At 39.8% G+C, this 17,713-nt stretch overlaps 1 long non-coding RNA gene across 1 annotated transcript; it reads left to right on the forward strand.

Moving 5' to 3' along the window:
• The first annotated feature begins 12,106 nt into the window (after positions 1–12,106).
• On the forward strand, positions 12,107–14,520 carry LOC308045376. Its single transcript, XR_013922765.1, has 3 exons — positions 12,107–12,332; positions 13,077–13,247; positions 13,955–14,520. It is a non-coding gene; the product is annotated as an uncharacterized lncRNA (long non-coding RNA).
• The last annotated feature ends 3,193 nt before the right edge of the window (positions 14,521–17,713 follow it).

Raw genomic sequence — 17,713 nt, forward strand, 5'->3', positions numbered from 1 at the left:
GCTGGTTATTTCTCTGATGTTTCCTCCATCCTGACGCAGCTGCATTCAGCCAGCAGTGAATAAAAACCTGTGCCAATGGGATTGCTCAGTGCCCCTTCCACGGCTGCGCTGTATCTCCCAAGGAAATGCTCCTCGGTCTTTCTAGAAGCATCTCTGGAAGGGTCATAGCAAAGGCAAAAAGCACAAAGGCAAGGGCAGGGATGGCAGCGACAAAGTCAGGATGGGAAGAAGGGTTTGGAAGAAAGGTCAAGGTCTGAAAGGCGTTCCCTGGAGCAGACTGAGTCACCCAAACAGGAGAAAGGAGCAAAGAAATAACAAGTTAAGAGGCTGAGATCTACTAGAGTGCCACAGAAACAACAGAAAGGTGTCCAGAGAGGCATGTGAAAACACATGGAGAAAAGAGGATACTCAACGGGAAAACAGTGGAATCGTGTAGACTAAATGGAGAATAACCAGGAAATGCTTACTTTCAGTTCTAGAGTCTGTGGAGGTGTCTTCCACGATTATCTCATTATAATCCAGCGATAAGAATGAAACACCTCGAGAAAATAAAGAGTGATGACTGAGTTGTGCCTTGCTGGGCACCAAGTGCAGCTTCCCTGCACACCCAGTGCCCACGGGGTGCTCCCCAGCTCTTTTATTGCTGTAGAAGAAATAAAGAGAACAGCCAAAAGGGCAGGTAGCTGCTGATGTTGAAAAACAACTCCTCGGAGACTAAATTAAATCAGTCCTATCAAGAAAAGCTTTGAGGGACCTTCAAAAAATTAGAGTTGCCTCCAAATGGCGGTGAGAGAGAAAGCAAACATTCTAGTCGGCTGGAGCACAAGCCCTAAGAAATTGAGGCCAAAAAAGATTTTAAAAGGGAGATTCTGAAAACTGCTCTCCTGAGGATATCGGAGAAAGGTGCTCAAATATTAAATGATCTGACTATATCAGGCCTGCAATTTAAGGACCATTTAATGTAATGACATACGAATCTAAACTCTGATGGATGCAAATCACGACAAGCACAGCAATGGGCCCTGACCCACTCTCGCTTGCTGAGGAGATCTTGGACACCCAGAAAAGGTGGAAAAGGACAAGGGGAAAGAGGAGCCGTCTGCAAAAATCACCTCATCACCTGATGTTTTCATCATTAAAGAATATTTTTGACATTTTCCTTGACCACAACTGACTCAAAAATAGCTTCACTGTTGGATTTCCTCTTCCTTTGAACCTATGTATGAATTAAGGAAGTTGTAATTCTTAATAAATAAGCACATAGGCCAAAGAAGAACCAGTGCTACTCATTGTTTAGGGAAGTAATTTGGCATTTAATGAGTTCTTTATGGTAGCAGAAAAGGAAAGTAATTAACAATTCATGTTGGGAGGGCCCCTGGAACTTCCTATTAGCAAGCACAGTAGTTGTGTTTTTTTATAATACAATCTCGCATATTTGCTGGAGCATTTGTGTTCATGCTACCCTGACTTTTGTTAGATGAACAAATTAAATCCATACGTAAAACCAAACAATTAGAAAGCAAAAGGTTATATATCAAATGCTGATTTGGTACTGTCTTGCAGAATGCTCTGCTGAGCAATAGTTTAAGGATAAAGGGAAATCTGAAAGAGGAATTTTATAAAAAAAGTTAAGTTAGTCAGAGATTCTTCCATTCGTCACTACGAGTCCAATCAGGAATCACTGACACTGGAGGCATAATTATATGCTTACTGGAGAGTTTTCTCTGTTTTTTATTACTGCATTTTTATTATTGTTCCTATTCTCCCTGCGTTGGAAAGACAGTCATTGAAACGAAGTCTGGACCTGGAAATGTAGCTTTCCATTGATTTATAGTCCAGAAAAAAGAGAAAAGGTAAAAAGCAGAAAGCAGAAAAATAAAGGCTGAAATATTGTGTTAAATCCACCATATACTAATATATTTTCTTAACCTTCTTAATTTGGTTAAACTGATTCTAAAATCATTTTGATTCGCTGTGTAAAGCTGTTTGTTGCAGAAGAATAATGGCAAAGAACAGCGCTCAACATTTTTCAGAATGCTTGATACACTAAGGCTCAAAAGATGCTCTGAGAATGACAACACTGTACAAACACCGGGCCTTGTGTTTCCCAAGCTTGTATTTAATCACTGACATTTTCAGACAAACGGACACTTAAATTTTTTCTGTCTCGCGTTTTTATAGATCTAATGTATCTGAGTAAATACATCTAAACGTTCCACTGACTAACTTTCTAGGTATCATCTATATAAAAAGAGTGTAAATTCAATCGGCAAAAAGACCAAATAAAAAAAAAAGAGGACTTTTTTTTAATATTCTCTTTTTTGTTCTTATTGTTACTCTGTCACCTAATAGGCAAGCAGGCAGCCAGCGGCTGGGCACGGCGGGAGCAGCGCGGGGACACGAGGGCGTTGTGCCCTGTCTGATGGGGGATCGAGAGCCGGAGCCCCACACGGGCTGTTCCTGCCCGGCCGAAGGGGCTGGGAGCGATGGGAACTGCTCAGAGACGCAAACCACTGACTCCGGAGGAATGCGCGGCATGCTCTCTCCTTTGTTTTCCAGCATGTTTGACTATTTAAAGAAAACATCGTCTCCAGCTTTGAGTCCCTCCAACTACAACACCGGTCAAAGCGAAACGGTGCTGAGCGCATTCTGAGAAGGTGCAGAGCTCGGTGAATTCCCAGCCGTCTGACACTGAAACACGTCTGCAGCTTTCCAACTCCTAACGTTTCTGCGCAATAAAACTGCCGTGCTGGTACTGAACCTAATGAGTACCACGTGCCCCATCCCTCATGTAGGCATGTTTTGAGGAATACTTTCTACAATAGCTCATCTGTGGATTCAACCACAAATGAAATGTCTCGCTTATGCCGCACTCCCTTTCCTGCCTGCCTGTGCGGAATAAAACGAGCTGTTTCTCCAGTTATCAGGCAGCTTGTCTCTCTTTTTCAGTCTGAACACATTCAGCATCCCTCCAGGGCTGTTGCATTGCTAAATTCCCTATATGTACATATATGCGGACACAAGCAAATATTAATATATCATGATAGTTTCCTGTTGCCATGCAAACTGGAAACAAATACGGAATACTCCTGACTTTAAAAGCCTTTATGGAGCATTCTATCACTGAAAAGCTATCGGTTCTAGTACATACATATCTGACGACAACAGCCCCATATAAATTGCTAAGTAATTTCAGTTAAAAAAAAAAAATCTAGCCACACCTTAAATCTTGTAAAAATATGAAAATTAACATTTTTAAAATTAAAAACTATCTAGCCAGTTTCTTACTCACACACTCCCACTATCAACTAAATCACCCAGCCTTTCACCAACATCTCTGAGGAAGCTTTCTATCCACAGTTAGAGCTTAGCATCATTCCCTAGGAAAAATGTTTCGGAAGAAAGGATTTTTATCCTCTGTCTGTGTTCTCCTTTTATTTATTCTCTCACTTTTTATTTAATGGATTCCTGGGAAAAATGGCTTTTCTGACCCGTTCATGTTGGCCTCTCAATATAATTTCTTACACTCTATGTAGCAAGGTTCCCTAATTCTCGGTTACTTGGAAGAACAAAAGACGGAACGGTTCCTTGTGAATCTGTTGTGGTATTACTACTAGACCGCTAGCCCAGCTCTCAATACCTTGCAGTGCTAAAACGAGTCAGGTTTTGATACGAACCGCTGTTTCACGTTCTTAATTGAAATCTGAACCGGTTTCTGGTATGCTTCTCCAGTGGGCTTTGAGAAAAGCTACATACTAGTTTGTTTTTCAGTCTTAGGGAGCTCAATAGCCTCCCGAGGTTACTCTGCTGTTGTTTACACAGCGTTGCTCCCAAATGGTAGAGGAGGACACTCAGACCTGACACAGGAAATCGTTAAAATTCCTGGTATTCTCAAAGCAAACCTCTGCGCAGCTCTGTCCTCTTTCCCCTGCCCTCGCCTTGCTGTAAAACACCAGCTACAACACTTAACAAACTTCTGCCATGAGATGGACGATTCCATGTGATCGATCAAAAGGCAATCAGAGAGCGCATGTGAATTAATGGAAAATAAATGGAATGCATTTGTCGTTTCCTCACCAATATTTTGCTGTCCCTAAAAGCTTTCTGAGGAACTAAAACTACTTCATTAGCATGAATCAGTTAATTCTCAGAACCCATTTGCGAGTTACTGTCCTAGTTTAAAGCTGAGGAAATAAAGGCAAAAAGATCAAATGGCTTCTTTAGAGTCACAACAGAAATAGTAGTGTTTGTATTTCAGCAACATGCAGAGGCTGCAGCTGAGATTTATGCCTTAGGGGCTGCACAAATGAACACAGTTTTGAACCTCACAGAACTTAAATTCTAAATGAAGACAAATAGGAGGTTATGATGGAAATGGAGGCACAAAGGCGCAAAGTGACTTGCCTATAGTCACACAGACAGAAACCCAGATCTCCGATGCCACACTGAGATAAACACAGTATAAATGTCAAACCTGCTTGCGAGATAAAGTCCAGACATGCAATTCCATGCCAGAGGAACCAAACTACCCTCTTCTTCCCTCCATCAGCATTTTCTCACTCTTCTTCCTTTTTTATACGGTCTTAATCTCATGTGTTGTTACAAACATTTTCTTATACCTAGATTGAGTCTTGGATGGGAAACAAAGCTTTAGCTTTCTCAGAGAAACCACATTCTCCTGTATAATGGATATATATAACATGACCCTACCTTTAGCTCCTGAAACTGCAAATACTTTGTCACATATGTCCCATCAATGTTTTGGCAGAGCTATTCCAGTAACGACATGGCACTTAGTGCCATGATCTAATAAATGGACTAGAGTTGGACCAAGGGTCGGACTCGATGATCTCTGAGGTCTTTTGCAGCCCAGTCGATTCTGTGATTCTGTGTGACTGTCAGGAAGCAATAACTAGGAAACACCTATCAGAGAACTTCTTATGTGCAGGTCCACAAGAAGATACATTAAAATGCTTGCATTTTTCTATTCCTTTCATTTCAGTTAGCAACATATAAAGACTGCATATGTTCCTCTCAAATAAAACCAACAAGTCAAGCAGTCTTTCTAAACAACTGAGAAAAGAGAGTGAAAGACTGTTGTCTCTTCCATAGGTTACCTGGGCTGCTCTTAAGAATAGCTCAGAAATAAGTCTTCTGTTAGCCGTAAAAGATGATACCTTGTCAGATTTGACCTAGGGTTTACATTGACTATTTAACACTTGACTATTTGAATGTCTCTTTAAAACGATCAAAATGAAAAGTTTTCTTATTGTGATATTAAAAATAAAGCAAAGTTTTCCTCCTCCTTCACCTGGATTAAAAAATTATATTTTTTTCTCTAAGTGTTTTTATACAAGGGCTGAGTCTTGTTAAATTTGGTCTAAGGCAATTAACCTATTTCTTACTGTCAGATTTAATTGTAATTTGACCTCATTGAAGACTGAAACCTGTGCTACACCCGTCCGGATTACCTTTTTGTATCGAGCCTGAAAAAACATCACAGCTGGAATACACTGCACACAGAGAAATTAAACAAACTCAAATAAGGGGCTGCTATGCTTTGGATAAGCGTTTTGGAGGTTAAGTATTTCCAGGAGATAAAGAGATGTTCTGTTGGTTTCAGTACGCGTAAATGGGTCTCTCCTAACTTCTCCCTGGGTACCTGTCAATGAAATTACTCCAGATATACACTGGTATTAGTCACAAGTGAAACAAGCAATCTAATTTTAAGGAATGACCCAGAACTTAAAGAAAACACAGAGAGCAGCTGTATTTTAACAGCTTCCAATCCACTGATTTCTAAGTGTTTCAGGCAACTGCACTAACATAAAGGTCTTGCTCTCTACCACTTGTTTATCACCCTCTACTATGAACACATGGAAACACATTTGGAATGCAGCTGGATGCTCCTGTGAGCTGAACTGGTGTGACCAGGAATTCTGTGTTATATAGTTCATCCTGGTTTTCAGTCTAGGGTAAATCATATCATTGGAAAGTCAGTGTGTCATTTGTGTTGTGTTTTGGTTTAAAAAAAAGTATTTTGAATGATTTATTTTTAAAGACATAGCTTGTTCAGCATTCAAGCTGAATAATCAGGATATATGTATACATATGTGTGTATATGACAAAATGTTACACCTATAAGCAATTCAAAGATCTCTGTAACTACATCTATTCTGTATATGAGCTTGTTTGGAGACTGCCCAGATGTGTCCCCTTTCTATTTTAGAGTCCTGCTCTAAATTCCAGACAACCAGAAGTGGGAGGCAAAAAAAGTTATAAATACTTTATAGCAGCTTGTTAGAGCAGAAAAAATCACTCGACTGGACCAAGGTCTGTGGCATTTGTGATTCTGGTAAAGCTTGTTTTGACTGTGCTGGAGACTGCATGGGATGACTGAAGATGCTGGGTTCTGTCTCTTTTGTCTGAAAAATGACCACCAAACAGGACTATCACATTTTGACAGATGGAAAACAACTGTTCTGCTGATGCTGTAAGAGCTTATGGTTTTCTTTTTGTTTTGGTGGATATACTTCTACCTCTGCAGTATGTAAAGCACCCTTCATGTTGTAACAGGCAGCAGCAGGACAGAAACAGACATTTTGCGATTGGACTTGGCTCATGTATTACTGACCTACAGCCCAACTGCACAAAGAGAGCCTGTGACCCCATAAATTCTGCAACTGTAAAAGGCCATGGCTATGTCAACCGATTCATTTCTCTGTTGCTGGAAAACTGACTTTGCACCAGTAACATGTTGTACTTTAAAGGTCACACTGAACAGAGCTCTGATAAATCAGGCTTGACAACAGCATAGCAGGTCCATGATAACAAAACAAGAAGCTTTAAAAGAAGTAAACAATAAAGTAGGTAGAACAGCCAGAATCCTATTCTAGCCCAATTAGAACAGAAAAGCTGTAAGTATGAAAGCAGCACATTTGCTGCTGTCTGGGGCATTTTTCAGGTGCCCATCACAGTATTAATTCCAGGAGGGATGGAATCTCATACAGTTCTCTATCCCATATACTTACTACTACATACATGCAGGCAACCTGCTCGTTTCTTCAGAGAAAAATATTTTGATTCCTAAAAAGAAATTATGCTTCAAACTTCCTGCCCATAATGGTAACTGCAGTTGTCACCTATTATAAAACTGGAAATAGAATGATGACATCAAATACATCAAAATAAAATGTAATATACCAGATCCTCAAAAAAAAGCAATGTCTGATGGATGACCAAGTTTGCAAGTGAGAGAGTTGGGCAAGAATATGCTTCTGATTTCACAGAGAGCCAATTTTACCCCCAAGATACACTCAGTTGAGTACAGTGTTGTTGATTATTGCTTTCTGTGTATTTTAAGCATGCATAGAGTGACACTTGATTTATATAATCCGGCTTTATCTGTGTACTCAATTTGCTTGTTTGTCTCAGCAGTCAGAAAGGAACATACTGTACCCACAAGGGCTTGCTCCAACTTTCAAGTTTCTTATCCAAGTTCAAATGTAAGAATTTCATTAAAAAAATATAACCCATATATTGAAAGTCCTGCCTTTGTGGAGCATTCTGTTTTATTTTTGGTCAATTTTATTCTTATACCACTATTGTGAAATAAGCCTAAATGGACACCCTTAACTGTAATTAATTTAGCAGGAAGATACAGGTATTCAGCATTAACCAGGATCTTTTTCCCCAACTACTTTGAACTACCTTAACAATCCTAATAGTGCTACACCCAACTAATTAAATTTGGATGATGACTGTTCTCCCTTATCACAGTGTGATTGATTACTTTGCTAGAAAAACACATGAGCCACTGGATATGTCTGTTTTGTCAAATAAGGTACACTGCAGAGACTCATCAGCTAGTGCTACCTTGAACTAATATTTTTATATGGCATGACACACTGCCAGTAGAGATAACAGCTTAAGTACATTAAAACCAGTAACAGTGTTTATTATTTGCTTTGAACAGAATTGGATTTCTTACTTAAAAATAAGAGCAGGATGCTGAAATACTGCATGTAGTGGTGACTAAAAACTACAATCTATTAAATGAATGGAGAAAAAAAAGTGTTTCAGGATGGCTGCTACAGTTTTTTGTCCACAAAGAAGAGCTTAGATAACAGGTATATGACCAAGGAGACAGGCCAGAAAAATGTCAACCGATCCACTGTAAAGAAGCTTGTCAAAAACTGTAGATAATTCTGCTTTGATATCACAAATACAGCTCTTAACACAGATCTGAATGCTTGGTTAATTGTATGTGGCTTTTTCATTGATGTGATATGAAAACTCCCAATGCAACTTCTAAATTTTATCTAAGACTTCCTTTTCCTCATTTAAAACTGAATTATTTCCTTCTATGGTTTTATCAGCGGGCCAGAAAGGCTGATAAGATTGCTTCCTTCCTCTGTTGGATATGTTTGGACTTGTGCCATCCCATCTTGAAAAATAATACATTTACTTTCCTGGCCTGTGCAGAAGCAACAAGTGGGAGGTGACTGGTTTCATTCATAAAATGTAGCTGGAAGATTAATTTAAGCAACAGAAAAATCAAGCTAAGAGACAGGTTCGCATTTGAGGTGCTCCAATCCTCAGTCATTGCACTTCCTACTGCTCTAAGAACAATTGTAAGAGTACCATGGAGCAAATCTCTTCCCAGAAGACTGCCTGGCTGTGAACTCCCTTCCTAAGGGAGGTTTTAAGAGTCCTAAACTCTCCTCCTGCCTCTCTCTTATTTTTCTACTCTTCCCTCCTCTTCCCCATGACACGCTTTGGATGCAGAGCCTTACTTGCAGCTCTTTGCACATCAGAATAAGGTGGGTGTGGGGATGAAAGCACGACCTCATTCCATCCTGCACTGTACCTCTCCCGTGAAGGAGAATTTCTAGGGCTGCAGCCAGAAGTGATTCTGTATTTCTGTGTCACAATGGGAAAGCTCTTTCCCTTCCTCCTGCATCCCCACAGCAGGAAGAATCATTTTGGACTTCACAGAATCTTCAGTATTTATCACACATGCTCTTGCATCCCATATTGGACTTCAGCCCAACGTGTGAGTGAGTGCGGCAGCTACGGGGAGCTTGATAACACAGCTTGTGTCTATAAATGTTAAGAGGCACGAATCATTCAAGTTATCTGTTTCCTGAACACAAGCACAAAGGCAGCAGCTGTTTTTACAAGACAAACACTATAACATCCTTCTGGACCTAAGAGAAAGGATCAGTCCTGAACTGCTATATATTGCTTTACATAAAAAAGACCCCCATCAACTAATATAAATAATACTGAGATACTGCGGAGCTCGGGGCATTTCTTTGAAATACCCAGAAAACCTGTGATGTGTTTCCTGCCCAGGAAACTATTGTGAGAAGGGTGGAACGGGCTGCCTATGCCTATGTCATATACATAAGAAATTCTTTTAATGCAATGGGTTTTTCTTAGGGGCATTATCTGCTTGATAATACAAATACAATATAAAAAATCATTCAGGTTATTTTTGAAGAGAAAAAATATATACGTATATATACATATATACCACATATATACACACGTATACCCAAGTACTTACATAGAAATGGATTATTTTTCTTTTTTTAATGTCTTAAACTCTATAAAAGCCTAAGCAAACAAATCCTATGCTCAGAAGCTTTGAAAAAATAGTGCCGTCCATTCAACTGCTGAGAGCGGCAGATGCAAGAATATGGAACAAATTAAATTCCTAAATTATGATACGGTTAAGTTGAATATGGCTTGGAAAAACTGCCTTTCCAGTGAAAACAAACCTCTTGAGGAAATTTAAGAGGTGAAGTCATAATGTGGGCTACTTACTGCTAAAAGAAAACAGTATCATTCCATGCTGAAATGCTGATTGATCTGGCAGTAATCTGAATACTGGGGGTTTAAAAGTACTATTCTTCAAAAGATTTCGGGTTCCAGATTCACTAAAAGCTGAGTTTTAACTCTAAAATCTGAATCTTGTACCTTTGCCACAGCAAAGAACAATGTGAACAGGGTAAGAGAAGCAACACATTGAGAAATCTTGCAAAGTAATTGGGTTTAATTTTCTGTGACATAAAAATATGTGGTCTAGTGGTCTGGGTACAGTAGCAAAACCCAGGAATTTCATATTTCCAGTCCTGCCTGGATCCATCAGTGGCCTTAGGAAAGCTCTGCTGAGCTACCTGCCTCAGCTTTTCAGGGTGGGGAAAGTTCAGTAAGAAGCAAGGATAATAATCTAATGATCTTTTTACTACGAAGGAAGAGACCCGTAACTTTCAAATGGGACAGAAAGATTTCCCCAAATTGGTCCATTAAGGAATAACACCAAAAGATTATGGAATAAAATATTTGCCTCTCTTGCGGTAGCAGCAAAAGTTGGACATTTGTGGAAAAGACCTAAAAAAATGTAGCATAGATTGAAAAAACACAGGTTCTACAATAAGAGAAAAATGTTCTACAGGAATGTTGCTTGTCTAAAAAAGTATATAATTTTCTAGAGAATCAGAGTCGTTTAAAAACAATTTAGACGCTTGTAAAAGAAATATAAATTTATGTCTATACTGATTATTATGGGAAGTATTCTGATTTCATATTTATAGATAGCTCGTAATATTTTATTAGAACTGGAAAGACATCCTTTAAAGAAAGAATCGAAATTCCATGCCTGCAGCTGTGTATTTTTTGTTTAGACTCTACAGTAAAATTTTACCTAGGAAGTTCTTTGCCCTTGCTTTTATACTTGGCAACTTAAATATAACACACAGTAAATAAATACAGAAGATAAAGGAATGTCACTGTGTGTTTGAAACAGACAGTTTTTGGTTTTCTCCTCTGTGTTATGAAGTTGTCACTTCACAGGATGTTATTTTGACACAGTCCCAACAGTCAGCACTTCTGAGGAAGATGATGTAGCATTCCCTGCTCCCTCCAGCTCCACACAGTATCTGCTCATCTATCATCTACCATTTTCATAGGACTCATATCTCTATATATTCAGTGGCAGAAGGATAATGCACATACCAGCTGGATAAATGGAAATTTATACTTCCAAAAATACAGATTTAGAAAGTTAACTTTATACTACTCCTTAATGTATATATTCTGCCGTATTCATTTAATCAACCATTACATCTAAACTGTTAGATTGCCTCTGCTTTTATGAAGTTAGCCAGCATTTTAACATTGTACTGCATGGGAACAGGATCAGATCTGTGATAAAAGTTATGAAACTGAAGAAAATCAGCTCAAAACCAAGTTAATTAGATTCTCTGAACCTGAAGTTTTCCATCCTCAAAATACAGTCTCATTCCTCCCGTTATGTTTTTAATGTAACTTATTATATGCTTTGTCTCAATATCTAAAATTGTAAATAGACTCCTAGATGCCCTTGCCGCACTCTGTCCTCCGCTTCTCTGCACTCCAGCCCCACTGCAGTTGTTTTCCCCGGGAATATATATGTCTATTTCTATATCTATATATTATACAGATTTATATATATATATTTATATTTAGATATATTTTTATATGATACATATTTATATAGATACATTTTATTGTATATTTTAAATATATATATTATATACTTTTTTATATATGCGCTTATATATGCAAATGGACCACCCGAGGGCTCAAACTGGCTGCGGGGAAAAATAAATAGAAAAAGAGAAAGAAATAGAAATGGAAATTAACTAGAAAGAAATGGGGTGACTAGAAAGAGAACGGAACCAAAAGCCGCGCCGAATATGCAAATCGGCTCGAGCTTCCGGCTGGGAGGTGAGTGGGCGGAGAGAACGCGAATGGACATGCAGAACGGGCCAATCAGATCGCGCGCGACAGTTGAGGGGCGGAGCGCAGAGGAAACGGAGCGAGGTAATAGGCAGAAAGGCTCGAAATCGAGCTGCATAGCCGGCCAATGAGATTGCCGATAACGAACTGAGAGGGCGGGGCGTAGGGGCGCCAGGGGTTGCAAACGCATACGCCCTCTACAGAGCTCGCGTATGCGCGGCGTTCCTCTAATCCAACCGTGGGGCGTGGCTATGCAAATAGCGCACCCGTAGGCTCGAACGGGCCGCCGGGAGGTTCCGCCGCAGCGGTTGCCGGTGACCGGGCAGCGCGGTGCGGTTGGTTCCGTTTGTGCTCAGGTAATCGCACGCGTGGGGTCGGGGGAGTGGGGAGAAACACTTGGGAGTTCAAGGACGCTACAGATATTCCACATCAAACCGAGAGAAAAGGCGATTTTGCTGCCAGCGCAGAAAAACTGATTAAAGATTGCAGTTAACAGAGCATGCCCCACTCCTGAATTGGTCCCTTGGTAGATGCAAATGTTTCAGGTAAAAGATTGAACTTTAATCTATGATAAATTAACAGATTAAACTAACAGCGGCTCACGACTGTCTAAACATAGACTTTTTTTTGGGGGGGGGGTGGTGTATTAAATACTTCTAAGTAGAGTTAAAATAAAAAGAAAGCAAACTGCATCTTATTACCAAAAGTTAATTTCAGTTTTCAAAATATAATATCACTAGTTGGGCATAATTAATGCCTATTATTTATTTAATAATAGCAATGTTAAAGTTATGTATTGATGATGCCCAAGTAGTATTTTCATAACAAAAATTGCCTGTTATGAAGTAGAAATAGAATGCTAATTGGGAGCAGTTTATTATAATCACCTTTTATTGTTATTGTGGTAATTAAAGTACTCCTAATTAGGTTTCTAATTCATAGTTTGAAATGGTGATTTGGAATAGTAATTAACCTTTCATTTTCTATCAGTCTGTGTTTTGTGCTTTGTCTCCATTTTCCTGCAGAAAACAGAGCTCTCTTTGGCTGTGAAACATTCATTTGCTGTATTTTATAATATTAAACTATTTAGATCATGAGGAATTTTGTCTTCAAGCACATTACCCCAGGCATTTTTTAATGCAAACATGAGGTAACCCAATATTATAAGCATTAGAATTTAGATCTAAGCTTCCCGTAATTCAGAAATAACCTGTCCCTCTAGTTTGAGTGCTTAAGAAATTAAACACTTTAGTTCATCCAAATACATGCAAGTTTGGATGTTTCTCTAGGTTTCTGTCTGCAAAGGCACGGCAAGAAACCTCATTAAAATGTGCGTGACTTCAAGGCAAGTGCCATGCCAAGTGTGGCGGCAGCATCAGGCCTGAAGAAACACTCTTTCTGCTTAACCGTCACTTTCCAGAAACCCCTCGGCTGGTCCGATTCTGTGCGCACGATCCTGGGTACGTGTGTGTGAGTCTTACAGACATTCCCTCCACATCCCAAAGCGGGCTGTGTTACACTTTACACAAGACTGAGAGAAATCCATCCCAATGATTTAAGAAGACTACAATTAATGAACTAAATCCATGACACTGCCAAATGGAACAAAATAAAGAGTTCAAGTTTGCCTGTACATTGTCTTCTTCACTAAAGTTCACCAGAGTCAGCTCACACTTCTGTCAAACACAACGGACTCGTGATTGGAAAGGTGTTTTTTTAAACTGAAACCTGTAGCTCATGATCTAATATTTCCCTCTAATGTGAACAAAGATGAATATGATGCTTAGGTCTGCCACTGGAAAAGCTCATGTGAATTTCCCTAAGCTTTAAGTCAGACATCCAACCAAAACCTGTAAAAATACTGTAAAATTGTAAAAACAACTCTGAGACCATCAGTTCTTCCTTAAAATGGCATACCAGCCTGCCTCATTCTTTTCAGATTAGGCCAGTCTGCATCCTGAAGTTTATATTATGCATAAATGTGTACAAACCACATTTATTTGCATGTTACACGGTACTCATTCTACTTCCTCTGAAAGTCTACTCTACATGTTCAGTACTTTTACATTGACTTTTAACATAGATTTGTTAAACTGCGGATTTTTCAGCCATCTGCTTACCTTACCCAGTTTATTCTAGTGTATTTCCTCATTTATTTTACACACAGACACCATATCAACATATACTGGAGGCCCGGTCTTGCAGCACCAGAGACTGCAGAGGATGATGAGAGCCCTTCAGCGGGTTTTGTAAGTCCCAAACCCTTCCCAGCAGTACAAAGTATAGTCATGGCTTTGAGGACTGGAGATAAAAGTGAGCCCATGAGACCTTTGGATGTTAGGAGCTTTGGACAAAGATCAGATGACTCCAATCTGCACGACAATTTGTTTTGTATCATCTTTCTGTAGTACACACTTTTTTTTGGTGGGTTGAAGTACCTTCTTTCCTACTAGTACTCAAGTCCTGATGCAAATCGTTGTCTGCTCTGTTAGCTCTCGTTAATCAGGAATTCTTGGAACAATACAAACACGTTTGTATTTTTAGCACACATTATGTCTTTTCCATCTGCAAGACACTTACTTGAGCTACTTCCCTTGCCTATGGGCTAAACTATTTCATTATTCTCGCTTGATTAGATGGATTTATTATCATATTCTTATTAGCATGAGATGATATTAGGACTGCTGCCTTCATAAACAGGCCAAAGAAATAGGATACTGGAAATAAAACTTAAATTAGTATCTTACACTTTTAGTATTTGTTATCACTGGAGCAAAACATACGACTTCTGAACAGTTCAGCAGTTTAAGAAACTACTCCTCCTAAATGAAGGCCCTCCATTCCCGGTGTACACAAATAGATGCTGAATACGGTGCAGTGCTGGAAATGGGGCGTAATTTTGAAGTCTGTAGTGGCCACCCCCAAGAAGAGTGCGGAGAACATGTAAGTAGAAAGGTGAAGAAAAGGGGACGAGCCAGGCAAAAGTGGTGCAATGTACCCTGGGCGGTAAGCTGGTTGTAACAACTTGGCTAATCAACAGTCTAACCTACCTCCTGCTACGCCGACACCGCGGTTCGGCGGATAACGCAACCTCTCAGCACCACCGCGTCTCGGAACAAGCTGTACTTGGCCACCGGCCAGGGTGCCGAGCGAGCCTTCTCCCGCAGGATTCCATTGCTTCCACAAACACAACAGGTCACTTTCCACTAATATGACATGAAAGAAAGAGATTGAAAATGTCAGCATTGACATTGGCTGCCTGCTGAAATCAGCCTGCAGAACCGAGCTGTGTTTACAATGCCAAAGTTAAAGGGAAATCAGGGAACTCCCTCTGCCCCTGCCCAACTTCACCTCTCCCACACACGGACATGCTGCCCGGCCTCAAAGAACAGCCGCGCAGTAATGGATCAGAATAATTTTTAATGAGCACGCAGCTGGCTTTAGGATGGCAATGGTTAAATACCAAGTGCTATACTGCTCGGCTGCAGGGATAACCCAGCCCTACCTGTGGTACTGCAGGGAATGCACAAATATCCAGCGGCACACAGTGCAGGCGTTTCTCTCACCCTGCTTGTCAGGGAAAACACCTTTTGTAACGTTTTGTACATTTGAAGCATTTCTTCTTTATGTAAAATATTCAATAAATGTAAAGTAGTATTTTGGCTGTAAATTAGCAGTGCATGCCTTTTATGTTCTTATGCAGTAGGAAATGCCTTAATCTTAACCATTTGGCTTAGTAATGCACTTGAAGACATTTAAACAAATGTTGGAGAAACGCCTTTTGTCTTTTCAGATCAGATTAATTTCCATGTTGCTTTCAGATCACACAAGCAAAACCAATACTTGTTAAGTATTAATGAGTAGAATGGCATACAAATAAACTGAAGCCCTGCAAAAATTACCTAGTTTTTCATGTTAGAAAATGTGATCACAAAACTGTAAAATGGAAGACAAAAATTGTTAAAATGCTTTGGAAAGTAATCCTTCAGTGTTACTACTGGTATGTTACATATTATGCCTCAGAAGAGGCTACGTCAAAACACACACGGGACTATCCATTTAGCTCTAGCAGGCTTACAGCTATCTAGATTTCTCCCCCAAAAGTGTGCTGCGTTCATGCCATGGAGACTGAATTCTTATAAAACATCAGGAGAACTAGATCAGCTCACACAACTGCAGGCATAACCCACACCATGCAGGAAAGGCTGAAAATTTAAATCAGGATGGCTTTGCTTCCTAAACAGACTTTTGAAACACCGAAAGCCTCAGTAGGCCATTCATTGTGACTGACTATTCACGATATGAATGCCAATAATATTTTAATCATGCGACATCCTAGACGTCCCATTATTTTTACTTTAATGATGAACTGTGAAAAGATGTTGGAAAACACAGGAGAGAGAATAAACACCAGTTAGCCAGCCAGTTTTTTGGATTTCTTAAAAAATGTCATGTGTGTCATGCGTTGGTGGCCCAGTTGTACGGCACCAGCACAAGCTGCTTGCCGCTGACAGTTCATTTATTTGTACCCCCTTCTGTTAGTCCTGGAGCTGGCTGCTTACCAGTTTCCCTGTCTCCATGGATTATCTCTTTTATTTTGACACATTTTCTGAAGCTCTAAGGCAACTGAATATTAAAACAAAACTAGAGTCTTTTTTTGGATCCTTGCAGTAAGTTTAGGAATTTAGTTAGCAAAATTTCTCCTGTTGTGGAAGTGGGATTCCAAAGCAATCAATATGTAATCACTATCATTTTTGTTTTGGAAACAGTAATAAAATCCTGCATCAGCTATTTTTAATGGAATGTTGGTCCTTAAAATCTTATGGCTTTCTTTTGATCTCAAAGACTGTTTACATTAATACTTAATTGATTTTCTGAAACCAAGGATTCGCCCACAGCATGACGTGGAGCACTGCAGAAATACCTGCCACTACCTATGCTATACTGGAACTGGAGGTTATAGGGAAAGTTTACACAGTGCAACGTATGGACAAGTAGCTGCACAGCTATTTTGCAAAGGCTGCTGATCCAATAAGCCTGAACAGAGCACTCTGTTAATATAGTTGTACTGCTCTCAGAACCTGAGCTAGCTCTGCACTGCACAGCACCATGTCAACATCCTTGAGACCTTCTGTTTACTCACAGATGAGGCAGGGCGAACGTAACAACCCTGTTAGCTTCTCAGGTCACCTTTCTCATACTCCCTAAGGTCCTTCAGAGGAAATACTTCAGTAGGCAAGAATGCAGATCAAGGCTTTAAACGCACCCATTATTAGGCTTCTCCACTGAGACCCAACTGCTTTTCTAAGAAAAGCCAAGCTCTGATGTGTACTGAGGGGCAGCCCAATGTCACCACCCAACCTGTTTACTGTGCGCTTGTGCCAAAAAATGTGAGTGTCCCTGCCCATCAGCTCCTGCCTCCACGTTCCTAATCTCTTCTGTGTCATGGAATAGCCTAAAAATGTTGACATCCTACCTCCTAATTCCTGCTATAGAAATCAAACTGCTTGCATGTGTGTCACAACTCTGGCGCTTAGAAAGCAGAAGGTCTTGCTCAATCTCTGCTGGCCATCAAGTCTGGGAAAACCAAGGCCAGCCTTACTTGACAAATACCTTCATTTATCTTTTGAGCAGATATCACAGTGGCTTCTTCTGTGAAAAAATGCTGCTTCTAATTATGTGCTCTCATTCATCTGTTCCTGATTTCTCTCCCATAACATTGATATAGCTCTGAAGTTAATAGCACCCCACTAATATATGTAGAGAATTGCATAGGGAAAAGTTGAGAATACAAACATGAGGCAAAGTGCATATTCAGCAAAATTGGATTTTAAAATAAACTTTGCTTCTTCATTTTTAGAGTGATCTTGTGCTTCTTTTTTTTTTTTTGTTAACAGTTTATCATTTGTAGAAAAAGTATTTGTTT

The sequence above is a fragment of the Nesoenas mayeri genome (genome assembly GCF_963082525.1).
Source record: "Nesoenas mayeri genome assembly, chromosome: 13".
NCBI classification, from domain to species: Eukaryota; Metazoa; Chordata; class Aves; order Columbiformes; family Columbidae; genus Nesoenas; species Nesoenas mayeri.